Raw genomic sequence first — 14,565 nt, 5'->3', positions numbered from 1 at the left:
GTGAAATTCATAGACTGGCTGAAGATCATGTTTAAGACTCCCATGTGACCTAAGTATCCCAAGACTATTCTACTACTAGCTACATAAAATCTTAAACTTATCATGTCCATTTTCACTAATGTTGTTGTTTTATTTCGTTAAAGAACAATTCTACCTTTTCTATAACTTTGAGCAACTTCAGAGATTTTTCTATTTTCCTGTTCTCTCAATGACAGGTTATTCTAGCCTCTGTTCATATCATGGTTGCAGATTTTATATTTGGCATATGCATTGGCAGCATTGTTTGAAGTACGAACGTGTTCTTATTTGCCTTTCCTTTTGGCTGTACAAGTCCAGATATATCTGTCGTGAGATAACCAGTTTTTCAAAACCACATGGTTTTGCAGTGCTGTCTCAGGATATGTGTATCCTATGGTGTATATATTTATATATGTGTTGGTAAATAAATTGTATTTCTTATACGAATGCTGAACTCCATCCTGGCTAATGCTCCAGAGCTGCATTCACAATTCTGCTGGTTCATATTGCAAGCAATGTGTAACATCTTCTGCACCTTCCTCCAGTCGCATGCTACGGCGCAGGAGGTTTGTCCATTTGTGATTTTCTGTGCCTGTTGTTTTAGCACAGATGAATATTCCTTGCAGTGTGTCAGTCGAGCCAGTGCTATTAGTTCCTCTGGTTACTAAGAAGTTAACATCAGTAGCTATTTGATTGATATCCTTTCTTGCCAATGGAGCCTGGGGTGGATTCCTGATTCCCTTTATATAGTTTTCCAGCAATCTCTTGGATTGCTATATTCTGTTTGCTGATTATATATTTCTGACCTTGGCTGACCTCTGACCTTTGACTATTCTTTTGGTTCTGATTCTGTACTTCTTGCCAAATTGGTTCTGACCCCTGGCTGTTTTGATTACCTGTACCTGTTTGTTTGCCTTGTCTGTGTTTTGTGTTCCACTCATATTATTGGAAGAGACTGTTTCCCAGTTGTCCTCTACCACCTAGGGTAGTTGAGGCAAGTAGGTAGGGACTGGGGGTAAGTCTAGAATTAAGACTCACTGTCTCTGTTGTTCCCCTTTCCTCTCCCAGTTTCCTGCAGCAGTTACTGGGGAACTGCTTAACTGGCAATTCCCTAACACAAGAATATAATTGAAACAACTTGAGACACAAAACATAAAAAAAATATATAATTTTATTAATAAATATCACATAGAACAATACAATACATAAAGAAACAGGGGAGACACATGGGGAAAAAGATAAATTTCCCCATTAAATCGCAGAGGAGTACCATAACCCTCCCACCGGCAATCACACTGAGTATAACCCCAACTATAAAAGATAATAAATTCCCTAACACAATGGTTACGTTTCATAATATTTTTGACAATGTAAAACAAAACTTTATGTACAATGTAAGCATAAAATAGACTGTATGAGGGAGATTTACTATTCAAAATATGACAATACTTTTGTCCTATAAATTGTAAGCCCTTGCAGACAGGGCCCTTTATCCCTACCGTACCAGTTGGTCACCATATAGGTCTATTGTATTTGTTTTTGTGTGTTTTGTGTTCTTCAAATATAAAGCAGTATGGAATCAACAGTGGTCAAACAATAAATAATAATGGTAATGTTAATACTTGCCTTGATCACAATTTTTAGGATTTTGACACTTTTTACACCAAACTCAATAAGTGGTCATGGCTTAGTGGGAAACAGTGAGACTTAAAGTGGATCAATGTGCACCAAATTTTTCCAAAATATTTTAGCAAAGTAAATCAATAAGTGGTTTAAAGTTAGTCAGAAGTCTGAAGATGTCCAAAATGTATGAATAAGTGAACTACTGTGATACATTGAGTGCATCTATAGATTGTCTAATTTAGTTAAAGAGGACCTTTCATGACTTTGGGCACATGCAGTTCTATATACTGCTGGATAGCCGACAGTGCACTGAATTCAGCGCACTGTCGGCTTTCCCAATCTGTGTCCCGGGTAAAGAGCTAGCGGTGCCGGTACCGTAGTCTTTACAGTCAGAAGGGCGTTCCTGACAGTCTGTCAGGAACTTCCTTCTGCACAGCAGCGCCAATAGCACTGTACAGTGGGAGCAGAGCACTGTGAGCAGAGGGAGAGGTATATAGAACTGCCTGTGCCCAAAGTCATGAAAGGTCTTCTTTAAACTTTACTTGTCTGCATATTAGGATTAGCTAATCTGCCCTGATTTCTATTGATAATTTGCAGCCATTTGTCTTCTATTCCCTGAGCTGAATGGTCCCTTCTGTCTCTCACCATATTATATTTTTATAGTAACATTGTAGATGAGGTTCATCAAGTCCAACCTATAAAAACCATTATGACAAGCACCATAACGGGTCCTATTGGATTTAATGTGTACAGTAAACCTGGCGTATATATGCTGTAAAAACTCCCAACATATCGTATGCATCCAGCAACTCATTAACAGATTATGGAACTGCATGGAATACAGTCTATACGCCTATATATTAAGAGACTGTTTTTACATTTATGGTGAGGCATAACTATATTACACCTCATCAATAAAAAATCAGTGGCGGTCCCTGCTGATCAGTAGTTTGAAGGGGCTGCGGCACTCATGCAAGTGCCATGACCCTGTCACTGTTTATATGACACACCATCTGTTGCAATGTAATTACCACCTTGACCTATTGACTTCTACGGGATGAGGCTGTGTTTACATTACATATGATAGGGACAACATGGGGTTCCCTTAATAGAGTATATTGAAGAGTTCCAAATTGATTTATATTATTCAGATCTGAAGAGAAATCATTGTGTACACACAGCTCTGCTTGCAAATCAGATGAGTTCTGTATACTGTACCAATATGTCCAATTCTTATAGTGCTTTCCTGGGAAAGTGTCTAGACATATAAGATTTAGGGTGCATTCACACTACTGATACGCTGCCTGATTCTGAACGTTAAAACACGTTCAGAATCAGCGCGTATAAAGCAGTTCCCATTCATTTCTATGGGAGCTGGCATATGAGCGCTCCCCATTGAAATGAATGGGCTGCTTTTTTCACTACGAGCGCTCCCATTGAAGTGAATGGGAAGTGCTGGCGTGTATGGCTCGGAATGAGCAGAGCTAGCCGTACACGCGAGCACTTCCCATTCACTTCAATGGGAGTGCTTGTAGTGAAAAAATCAGCCCATTCATTTCAATGGGGAGCGCTCGTTTGCCGGCTCCCATTGAAATGAATGGGAACTGCTTTATACACGCTGATTCTGAACATGTTTTAACGTTCAGAATCAGGCAGCGTATCAGTAGTGTGAATGCACCCTAATAGGTGTAGGTTTCATTGACTGAAAAAGATAAGAACAATGTACAGGACATAGATAGGTCCTCCCACAATGAGGCCTCCGAGATAAGAGTCAGCATCTTACAGACATGTCCAGGACTACATCCTTTCACACTCAGAGTGACCCCACCTCGTACCATTAATAGTTAGTTAGTTAGTATATATATTAGAATACAAAATAGATGACAGATACAATATGGAGGACTACTCATGGAGAATTATCTCTAAAGTGGCGTTCACACTGCCGCTGCTGTCCATCCCGGGGTGTCCATGTTAAACCCCAGGGAAGCTGGAGAGCAGATGGCTTGCGAGCGGTCAGCTTTAAACACCATTCATTTGAATGGGTTTTCAAAGGTGACCACCCGTGAGTGTTTTCAGCCTCGCTGCCTGGTTTCTGTTTTTTTTCCGTGGACAAAAGATCCTACATGGAGGACTTTGTGTCCATGAAAAGAAACGGACATCAGGTGTTGAGGCTGAAAACGCTCATGGGCGGTCACCTTTGAAAACCCATTCAAATGAATGGGTTATAAAGCTGACCGCTCGCAAGCCGTCTGCTGTCCGATTTCCCCGGGATTTGCCACAGACACCCCAGGATGGACAGCAGTGGCAGTGTGAAAACCCCCTAACACATAGCTATGAAACAAACAGTGTGCAATGTAAAGAGTAAGGAAATCGCATGAGCACCACAGCCCCTTCAAACAGATGATGGGCATGGGTTATGGGTATTGGACACCCACTAATTTTTTTATTGATTCTCTATTCTGAAGATGGGTTCGCCATAAAAATGGACCAACCGTATATAACTTTTTATTTACTTTTTCAATTGGCAAGCCATCGGAAACTTGATTTTATCTCTCTAGTGCAAAAATCGAGCTATCACCCGCAATAACAAAAGTGACATCTGCATTTTGTAAAAAATGTACTTTTAATGAATACATAAGCTTCTGGCCACAACGTGATTTTTATCCATTTGAAATTTGTGTCTAAAGTTTTGTATCGATTCCAGCAGTCAGAGCGACTTTTCAGAAAGTATTGTTGTCAATGACAGTTGCCAGCAGAAGTTATGAACACCCTTTAATGCCATCTGTTACATGGGAACATCAGATGTTTTCCTACCATCCTTTGACTACATAATTAACATCTGGATGGCAAGGGATTTGAGGCTGTGGAATTGTGCAGACAAAGTGGCACATACCTCACTTCTGATCTCCGCTTTATTATACACTGTTGTCTCACATATCATGTTCCTGTTTACAACGTTATATATCGTTTAAATCTTGCTAGGTGGTTTTATGCTTTTTGGCTGCGATGGTGGAAGGAAAGGCAATAAGTAGAATCTAATATTTTGCATGATTATGTGCCAACTTCATGTAATTTACGTATTCTAGCGTAAAGTCCAAACTACACAATGACTACTGCCAAGCATCTGTACGAAGAATAGTGCCCGCACTGTATTTCTGGGTGCCAGCTAAAGCCGCCTGTAATTTATTGTGGTCAGGACAACAACCAACAGGGATGTTCTCAAGCTGCACAGCAGAACCTCTAGTGACACCCAGCTAGTTCAGTTCACTTGTCATAGTCATATTAGTATTTTCACCAGCCAAATGTTTTATTGGGGGAGGAAGCATCAACAAGTAACCAAAAATAGCAACCAAAATAATGTTCAATGGAGGTCTCTTTCCAAAACAGCCACCAATGGCCTAGACATGGCTATGACATCAATGAAATTTGTGGGGCCTCACAAGCTGATCCACTTTTTTAATTGTTATGAATTGAACTTTTTGTTAACGCCCCGATGTGTTTATAGGTAAACCTTTACACCATGTGACCATGGTGACCATGTGATCGTGAACAGAGATCAATTCACAATCCACCTATTTCAAAATTTAAGTGGCTTACACGGGTGTGTAATTTTCAGCCACTTGCCAATCACCATATATATGTATTCATACCCTAATTCACAAATGCTGGCGATTAGGCTTATAGTTTAAGCTACTAGCCAATAAATTATTCCTAAAACTAAGGCCCCATGTAACAGGCTTGCTGAAGCAAAAAAGCACTGCGAGAAAAACTGTGGCGGAAACGCCACAGCGCTATCCACAGTTTTCTTCTGCGGACCTTGTGCTTCAATTATATCTATAGGGAAACCGCCTGCGTTTCCATAGGTATAATTGACATGCTGTGATTTCCAAAACCGCAACAGTTTTGTAAAACTGAGCATTTCCACCGCAATGTATGGATGGGATTTGCTAGAAAAAATGCATTTTTTTTTTTTTCTGCTTCATTTCCACCGTGGCCAAACTGTTCACGCCTTGTGGCACCCGGGTCTAAAGGTTCTGTACAAAGAGTTACATTATAGTATCCTCAAATTGAGAAACATTGTGGTAATAGTCATCAACGAATACAAAATCCTGGGTGAGTTCCTGCACAATTTCACTTTCTGGCCATGTGCACATGCAGTAAATATACCATAGGAAATACTTGCTGCAAATTTGTACTGGATCTCACTCTTAGTATTGTAAATGGGGCCTCCTGCAGGTTTGAAAATCAACTACATGACGTTATATCTATGCGGTGTGTTTCATAGTGTGCGGATTTACAGTATTTGGTTAGCACTGACAGTATACATAACATATGCTATGTGTGAATGCAGCCTTGTAGGGGTTATAGTACGACATCCCAAGAATGGATCACGTACAGATGTAGCAGTATCAACCCAAACTTCTGCAATTGGTTAAACAGCAATACCAAACTACTACAAAAAATGTGTGACGCAATGTCAATTTGTAGAAGAGGGATCAGATAATATTTGCATCTATCTATTGTATGTAATGGTCCCTCAAAGTGATTTTTACTGGTGATTTTCTGGCCCATGGTGTAACAGTCCAGCTCTGACTGTATGTCTGTATCTGGAATTGGTTGTAAAGCTAGAACTAGTTTAAAGAGGTTTTACAGTAACATTGTAAAGTATTGTTACTAAAAATGTTTCATCACAGAAATATTTAAATCATCTCCTTGTAATAGCACAACCTGCTGTTCACAATGTATAGCTGTGTGCATGTCATTCTAGTGAGGCTCTGTAGAATACAGTACATTTTCTGCTGTATCCTCAGATAAGCGGTTAAAAATATTTATCTTCTATCCATTTGATAACGATGAGGGTCCTACTGCCGAAACTTGGGGTCCTTTCCCACAATGCGCATTCAACCATACAGCTGGAGACAGCCAAAGTAAAGCACTCTGTTATCTTTGGGGCTCCCTTTCACTTGAATGGGAGTACCGGAGATAGCCAAAGTAGTGGCGTAACTAGGAATGGCGGGGCCCCGTGGCGAACTTTTGACATGCCCCCCCCCGACCTACAATGATGCCAAAGACCTCGACCGACCCCCTCCTACGCATTCCTGCGCGTTCTATTATCCTCCATAGTGGCCCCTGCACACAGTATTATCCCCCATAGTGGCCCCTGCACACAGTATTATCCCCCATAGTGGCCCCTAGACACAGTATTATGTCCCTTAGTGGCCCCTGCAACAGTATTATGTCCCTTAGTGGCCCCTGCACACAGTATTATCCCCCGTAGTGACCCCTGCACACAGTATTATCCCCCATAGTGGCCTCTGCAGACAGTATTATCCCCCATAGTGACCCCTGCACACAGTATTATGTCCCTTAGTGGCCCCTGCACACAGTATTATAACCAGTAGTGGCCCCTGCACACAGTATTATAGCCCATAGTGGACACTCATAAACAATTTTTATACTCTGGGGACTTTTATACCCCGGAGTATAATAATCGGAGACCTGGGAGAATAAAAACATAAAAAACTACTGTTTCTTACCTGTTCCCTGGCTCCTACGCTGTCGGCCTCCGCTGCCGTCCTTCTGCAATGACGTCGGACGTCACATGACCCAGGATGCAGGCCGGGTTCATGTGACGTCAGAGACGTCAGACAACAAGGAAGGAGGCCTGGCAGGATTGTGGAGAGGTAAGTAACAGCGTTTTTTATGTTTCTTACCTCTCCCGGTCCGCCAATCATTATACTCGGAGGTCCAGGGCCCTGTGGCAGCTGCCTCTGCTGCTGTGGCGGTAGTTACGCCACTGAGCCAAAGTACAGCACTTTGCTAACGCCCAGAGTAAATGGGAGCACTGTCCACCACTAGACATGGTCATATTTAGTCTGGATGCTGTCAGGCTGAGTATGCAGTGGAGGAAAGGTATAACCCTATAAAGAAACAGGGATATCACATTTAGGCATCCTGATAAAGAATGCAAACTCGGAGTGTAGCTGGGGGGTTAACCAGGGCATGTTCTCCAGGTGCTGGTTGTGGGGAAGGGGACAGCCACTTCTATACATTTAGATATAGAGTAAGGCCAGTGAACTAAGCTTTTGCCCTGAGTGATGGAACCAAGCAGTGAGGAAAAATCAATTAGATAAGCACCTCCATCTTATCAGGAGACTTGTTCAGGATGGAGCACCACACAGTGCTGACGTCCTTATCTAATGGTGCTGCTCACTGCTTGGATGTCTGCCTGTTACTGCTTCTACCTTTCTGTCCAGCATAAATTATATCCATGCATCTTTCACTGAGGATACCGCAGAAGTTGTACTGTATTCTCTATAGGCACAGACCTACATATTTTGAACACTAGGGGGTGTAATTGCATGCAGATGATTTGTAATATTTTTGCAAGGAAATATTTTTTTTAATTTTTTTTTTTTTTTCATTTTTACCGTACTTTAAAATGCATATTCAGTTTACTTATTGCAATGTGTATTGATGCTACAGTCTCTTTAAAGAAAAGACCACATTTCAGGTAAAGTAAGAGGTCATAATACAAAGAATAAGCTTGTATTACCAGTTTACAGATGGCTGCACACTACTTCCAATGTCTGCAATGACCCTGCTATGAAGCCAAGGCAGAAGTGCTGAGATGGCATACATTTTATGTTGCTCTCCTTAAGTACCTGCATTTTATTTGAAAGGTGTTTTTAACGATTTGTCTTTTTTTTACTGCATTTATTTATTATCCTCACTACGATTATGATGATGAATAGGCCTGTAAAATGACAAGCTCTTCGGGACACACATTCCATTTAACGGTCCCATGTTTAGTATGTGTTTTAAAGAGGAATAATCATAAAGAAGACGGGACTTTATACTTTAGTTTAGTTTGTGGAAAGCTATATTTAGGGTTATATGGCTGCAAATGTAGGTTCAAGTGTGGTGGCAAAACTATCAGTAATATCTACATAGATTTTCTTATGGAAGGTTGTCTGAAGACTAATACTATACACTGAATATTGTCAACTGCAAAGCGTTTATTCTCTTTCCTGGCTCCCCTCTCTTCTTCCTTGTCCCTTGGGTTTTGAAACGCTTCATATGCTGTGTAGCAGAAACCAAATCTTGCAAAGATCTTAGTAGCATAACTGTGTCTGGTAGCAGAGCAGTTGTTCGGTAACAGAGCAGCTTCTGTAAGAATGGCGGTATCTAGTAGTACAGCAGTGTCTAGTAGCAATGCTTCAGTAAGGCTAAGTTCACATCTTTGTCAGAGTCTCCGTGGTGGACTTTACTCTGCGACGGCGAACACCCAACGGACAACTGGCAAACCCAATTATAGTCATTGTCCTCAGGTAACTGCTGAACGATGGCGAGCTAGGTGAAAAAGTAACCGGACAGTGTCTTAGTAGTGAACCTGTATCTCATAACATTGCTGTATCTTAGTAGCAGAACATCTGTTGGCTGGGGAGACGGCAGTAATTACAGTCCTACATTACATATTGTAATAGACTGGTTGGCAGGCAGCTATTTTCTATGTATTGACCCAGTTCAGTCAATAAGGAGAAAATGGAGCTGTCTGTGTCCTGCTCCATTCTCTGTGTATTAGCTGCTGAGAATAACAGATTGTTTGGGAGACTCCCGCCGATCTGATATTGATAACCTATCCTTAGAATAGCTAACCAATATTTTTAATTTAAAAAATCCCTTAGAATAGAATATTCAATGTTACAATTTTTGTCAAAATAAACCAGCACCAGAATCTTCTTTGTATGCTTGCTATAGTTATGCCCCATCATAAATGTCATCATTCAGACCTCTCAATGCAACCCTGGGCATTAGACCTGTATCTTTCAACTAAATATATCTCTACAGCGAAGAGACTGTTTTTTTATTTTTTCTGGTGTATACTTTTATACATTTCTTTTGGTAAGTCACTTTAATGTAGTTTCACTTTACGAAGCAACTGAAGTTTAAAAAATGAACAAATCTGAAGCATAATTTACATAGCTTCTATGCCTTGCCTTGGACAGGAAAGAGATTTTAATGCTCTTGGGGGTTTAGTTAGAAAATCTCACATACACTAAGTGCAGACAGAAAGAAAAGTAGTAGTGCTCAAGTCTTGTCAGATACTTTTTGCAGAGACGTTTTGATCCTTATGGATCTTGTTCGCGGTAAACAAGGTATGTGCAGGTGCTATACATCTATACACATTGCAGAGGCGTTAGAAGTCAGCTTTGCATTCTGTTCACCTGAATTTCTAGTGAGAAATTTCTGCCAAAAACAAGCACCAAGAACAAAATGTGTGAACATACCCTTATGGTGCCTAAGACTTAATACATTTTTATGAAAAACTCATGTTTTTACTACTCTTGAGGTTGATTCTGTCAAGTTGCGTATAAAGCTCTATACAATACTTTTGGATTACACAGCTATGGCTGAATTCACACTAGTGTCCAAACTCTATTTGGGATTTCTGTCTCCGAATCCACAAGAAAAATGCGGAGAGAAACGTTCTGCAAGCAAGACTTTTCTGTCTGCATTTTTTGGGCTGAAACCTGGCGGACCCCATTACAGTCTATGGGGTCCTTGGGTTTTCACAGGTAACCGTTTTCTAAGCGGATTAGGTTTACGTCCTATGAATCCCCAAGAATGGATCCAAAGAAAGAAAACCAAATGCTAGTGTCAAACTAGCATAAGCTGGACAGTATTTTTACTTTTCTGTATAACACTATAATTATATACTGATGTTTCCCGCCTTACCTTTCCCCTTGGCTCAACATATCCTAAATAGAGATGAGCGAACACTGTTCGGATCAGCCGTTCCGAACGGCACGCTCCCATAGAAATGAATGGAAGCACCCAGCACGGCGACCGGCCGCCGGCAAAGTGTACATGCCAGGTGCTTCCATTCATTTCTATGGGAGTGTGCTGTTCGGAACGGCTGATCCGAACAGTGTTCGCTCATCTCTAATCTTAAAATATGTGTCACAACTTGATCAGCTCTTTAAAGAATTATGATTTTATGATACTCTGTCTAAAGATGTCTATACTATATACTGTATGTCTATGATTCGCCACCCAGTGGATGGATTGTGCTTTGCAGTCTGTCATTTCAAAAAATTGTATCAAATTTGTTCCATTACAGATTGAATTTCTCCACTAAATTCGAACTAAGGTTAGGTTGGGCACATATATATGTCTTGCAATTATTAGCCAAAGTAGTCTTCTTCTGTGTTTTTGCAATACTGAATTGTATAGTCAACTAAAAATAAAAATCCTGCTATTAACCTGTCAAAGATCTACCTAAAGAGCATGTTATGGGGTCATGGGTATGTTACAAGATATGTAAATATGAATAGAGCCTAAATTATTTTCTTATGCAGTTACTATGATGTTGTTGTATAAGGTTACAGATAAGAAGTTCAATAACTTATTGGGGACTGTATATCATCATCCAAGCTGTGTATATTGTCATCTGTGTGTCTATCCCAGGCATTACGGTGAGCAGATCTAAAGTATATTACTTCTGGTTTTCTGCCAAAGCACTCATGTGGAAGATCCCAGATATAAGTGGACATGAGTGGTTGTAATAAGAATCAATGAACCTAGTGACAGATACATTTTTTGGGTAGCTCACTAGCTGTTTCCATTCAAAGAGAATGTTTAAACTTTTCATGTGAATAAACCTGAACAATGAAAGAAACAAATCACCCTTTTTCATATCCAATTATGTCTGCTCATGCTATCATTGCTAAGATAAGGAGCAAATCTATTCATATAATCTTAAAAGTCTTGTTAGAAAGAAAAAACAATAAATCATGATGAGGAGGAAGGGAAAAAAGAAAAAATCAGGCAATTAAAACAAGACAGACTAAGAACAGAAAGAAGAAATGGGACCTGGAGGGCTCTGACAGGTTTAGGGTGAAGTTAGACTAGGATTAAGAGAATAATTATTTTTTTTTTTAAAAAAAGAACAAAAATTTTATTTGTATTTTTTCAACAAAAATAATTTTTTAAAGAGCATTTACAATAAAAAAAAATCTATATATTTTCTACCACTGCAATTTATTTATTTATTTTTTAATATAGATTGTGAGCCCCATATAGGGATCACAATGTACATTTTCCCTATCAATATGTCTTTGTAGAATGGGAGGAAATCCACGCAAACACGGGGAGAACATACAAACTCCTTGCAGATGTTTTTCCCGGCGGGATTCAAACCTACCACTGCAATTCTAACAACCCATGGAATGTTGTTACAGAAATGTCCTTCCCTCTTAGCTGGAGAGATATGTGTCATGGAACAGTTTTTCAAGAAAATATTGTTTCCATGATATTGTGTCACCAATATATGTGTATGTGCCTGTATGTCAGTATATGTGATTTCTACAGAACTGGAAGTGATAGTATATTGCAGGGCTTCATGGTCAGTGTGACGATGTTGTGAATTGCAGGCTGTTAGGGGTTTTGGTAGTATATTATGATACTGTATTGAAATGGTTTAATGAGAAATGACTCCTTAAAGGGGTTGTCCACTTTCAGGCCAATATTGAGAGACAAATGTTATTGTTTGTATAATAAAAAGCTGTACAATTTTCCAATATACTTTCTATATCAATTCCTCAGTTTTCTAGATCTCTGCTTGCTGTCATTCATTCTGCTTACCTCTAGTGGATAAAAGTCTGACCATGGTCATGTGATGTACAGTCCACGGTTATGTGATTAGCACAGGTGCACAGCTCGTTACCATGCAGATGTCTGATTACTGTGCTGTGACTATAACGACCTAGATGTCCCTATGTAAAAGATAAACGGAACTCATAAATATAGGTGCTAAGGGTGTAGATAGTTCCCCATATACAGAAAGCACACACTATCACATTCATGTTATGCTTGTTCATTGGGTCTAGCTGAGGCAGTGTGCTGTTTCAGTGTCTACAGTCCATGTGGCTGCTGTAAAGCAGATCTATGAACTGATATTCACAGAGAAGGAAAACTTAAAGGGGCTCTATCATTGGGAAAAGTCATTTTAACTAAGCACATCCTTGCATAGTCTTTAGAAAGGCTATTCCACACCTACTCTTTGTATGTAAATCACCTCAGTGGTTTTTGAATGAGCCCATTTGTGTTCTTATGATAATTAGCCCTGTCGGTGCACCCTGGAAGTCTGATCGTGCACCCTCTGCCTATTCTTTCCTATGGGTGTATACAGCACAGGCTGCTGCTGCTGCTGATGTCCTGCTTCCTGTTTGCACACACAGATAGGAGAGAATAGAAGAGAGAAGTGCTGCTGGGAACTTCCTGTGCTGTCTGGAAGCTAATTAGCATATTAATAAAAACAGACTTATTCAGAAACCACTGAGGCAATCTACATACTAAAGGTAGGTGTGGAATAGACTTTCTAAAGCCTATGAAAGGATGTGATTAGTTAAAAATGACTTTTCCCAATGATAGAGCCCCTTTAAGGCAGAACCCATAACCATGTAAAAAAAATTAAAATAAAAAAAATAAGCAACACGGTGGCTCAGTGGTTAGCACTGCAGCCTTGCAGCTCTGGAGTCCTGAGTTCGAATCCTGCCAGGAACAACATCTGCAGGAGTTTATATGTTCTCCCCGTGTTTAAGTGGATTTCCTCCCATTCTACAAAGACATACTGATAGGGAAAAATGTACATTGTGATCCCTATATGGGGCTCACAACCTACATAAAAAAAAAATAAATTAAAAAATCTGAAAAAAAACAAACAAACAGTGCGTCAGTTGCCTTTAATTGACTTTTCTTTAAGTGACTTGAGCTTTGCTTTTATTGTGGCAAACAGTAGACGCAATGGCTCCAAATCCCATAAATACTCACAAATGGTAGTAACTATTGGGTGCTAAAACATCTCTCATGAGTGAAATATCAGATATAAATAGAAAATGTGCCCCTTTATGTATGTATGACATAGAAATTGTCAGGGTGACCTCACTCTACATGCTATATAAATACATGTACAAATACATATACAAAGACATAATTGGCGTTTGTAAGTGCTGTCTCTTCTTCTGAAACTCGTTCTTGATCAGAGATTCTGAGTTTTCCTTCTGACTGATGAGGCAGCTCATTATAAGCAAAGCAATGAGACTTAGCAAATGATACATTAGCACTACAGAGCGTAATTAACATTTACATTGTCCCTATATTATGGCGGCTGACTTTCACGCTGCTGACTAATGCTATATTTTCATTTTACAAACTCTCTGGTGAATAGAGTGATTTGGAGGGCTACATCTCATATGGAGAGGAAATACATTTGTTTTCATTCTATTACTTCTCTGAGAGAACTGGATGGGAAGTATTGCAGGATATCACAAAATGTGGCTTTCTAATGTAAGAATCGTGGTTTGAACTCTAGGAAGACAAATTATTGTAAAACCCTTTTGAAATGAATGAGTTTTAAAGCTGTCCCCTGTCCAGTTTCCCTGGAGAGGACAGTGGTGTGAACACCCCTTTAATAACCTATACAATCACCTGTACGCCTCACTTGCCCTATGCTGCAGACAATTACTAGCTTCAACAGTGATGTCTGCATGTATGGCACAAGACCGCTTAGACCAGAGATTGGCTTTGTGAGCACATATTTGGCATGTCATCCCCGTTGGGTTTGGTTATTATGTTCTACAGCTACATGTAGTCACATAGCTTTAGCATTAGTGATTGTGTAGCCCTAGCCTTAGTGGTTGTGTAGCCCCAGCCTTAGTGGTTGTGTAGCCCCAGCCTTAGTGGTCGTGTAGCCTTAGCCTTAGTGGTCGTGTAGCCCCAGCCTTAGTGGTCGTGTAGCCCCAGCCTTAGTGGTCGTGTAGCCCCAGCCTTAGTGGTCGTGTAGCCCCAGCCTTAGTGGTCGTGTAGCCTTAGTCTTAGTGGTCGTGTAGCCCTAGTCTTATTGGTCATGTAGCCTTAGCC

General features: G+C 40.2%; 1 protein-coding gene across 1 annotated transcript in view; it reads left to right on the top strand.

Moving 5' to 3' along the window:
* Positions 1-14,565, top strand: part of NKAIN3 (sodium/potassium transporting ATPase interacting 3) — a 393,996-nt gene that overhangs the window by 221,705 nt on the left and 157,726 nt on the right. The gene's annotated exons all lie outside the window — the stretch shown is intronic.

Source organism: Leptodactylus fuscus, chromosome 4 (genome assembly GCF_031893055.1).
Source record: "Leptodactylus fuscus isolate aLepFus1 chromosome 4, aLepFus1.hap2, whole genome shotgun sequence".
Lineage (NCBI taxonomy): Eukaryota > Metazoa > Chordata > Amphibia > Anura > Leptodactylidae > Leptodactylus > Leptodactylus fuscus.
This window is presented reverse-complemented; position numbering and strand designations above follow the sequence as displayed.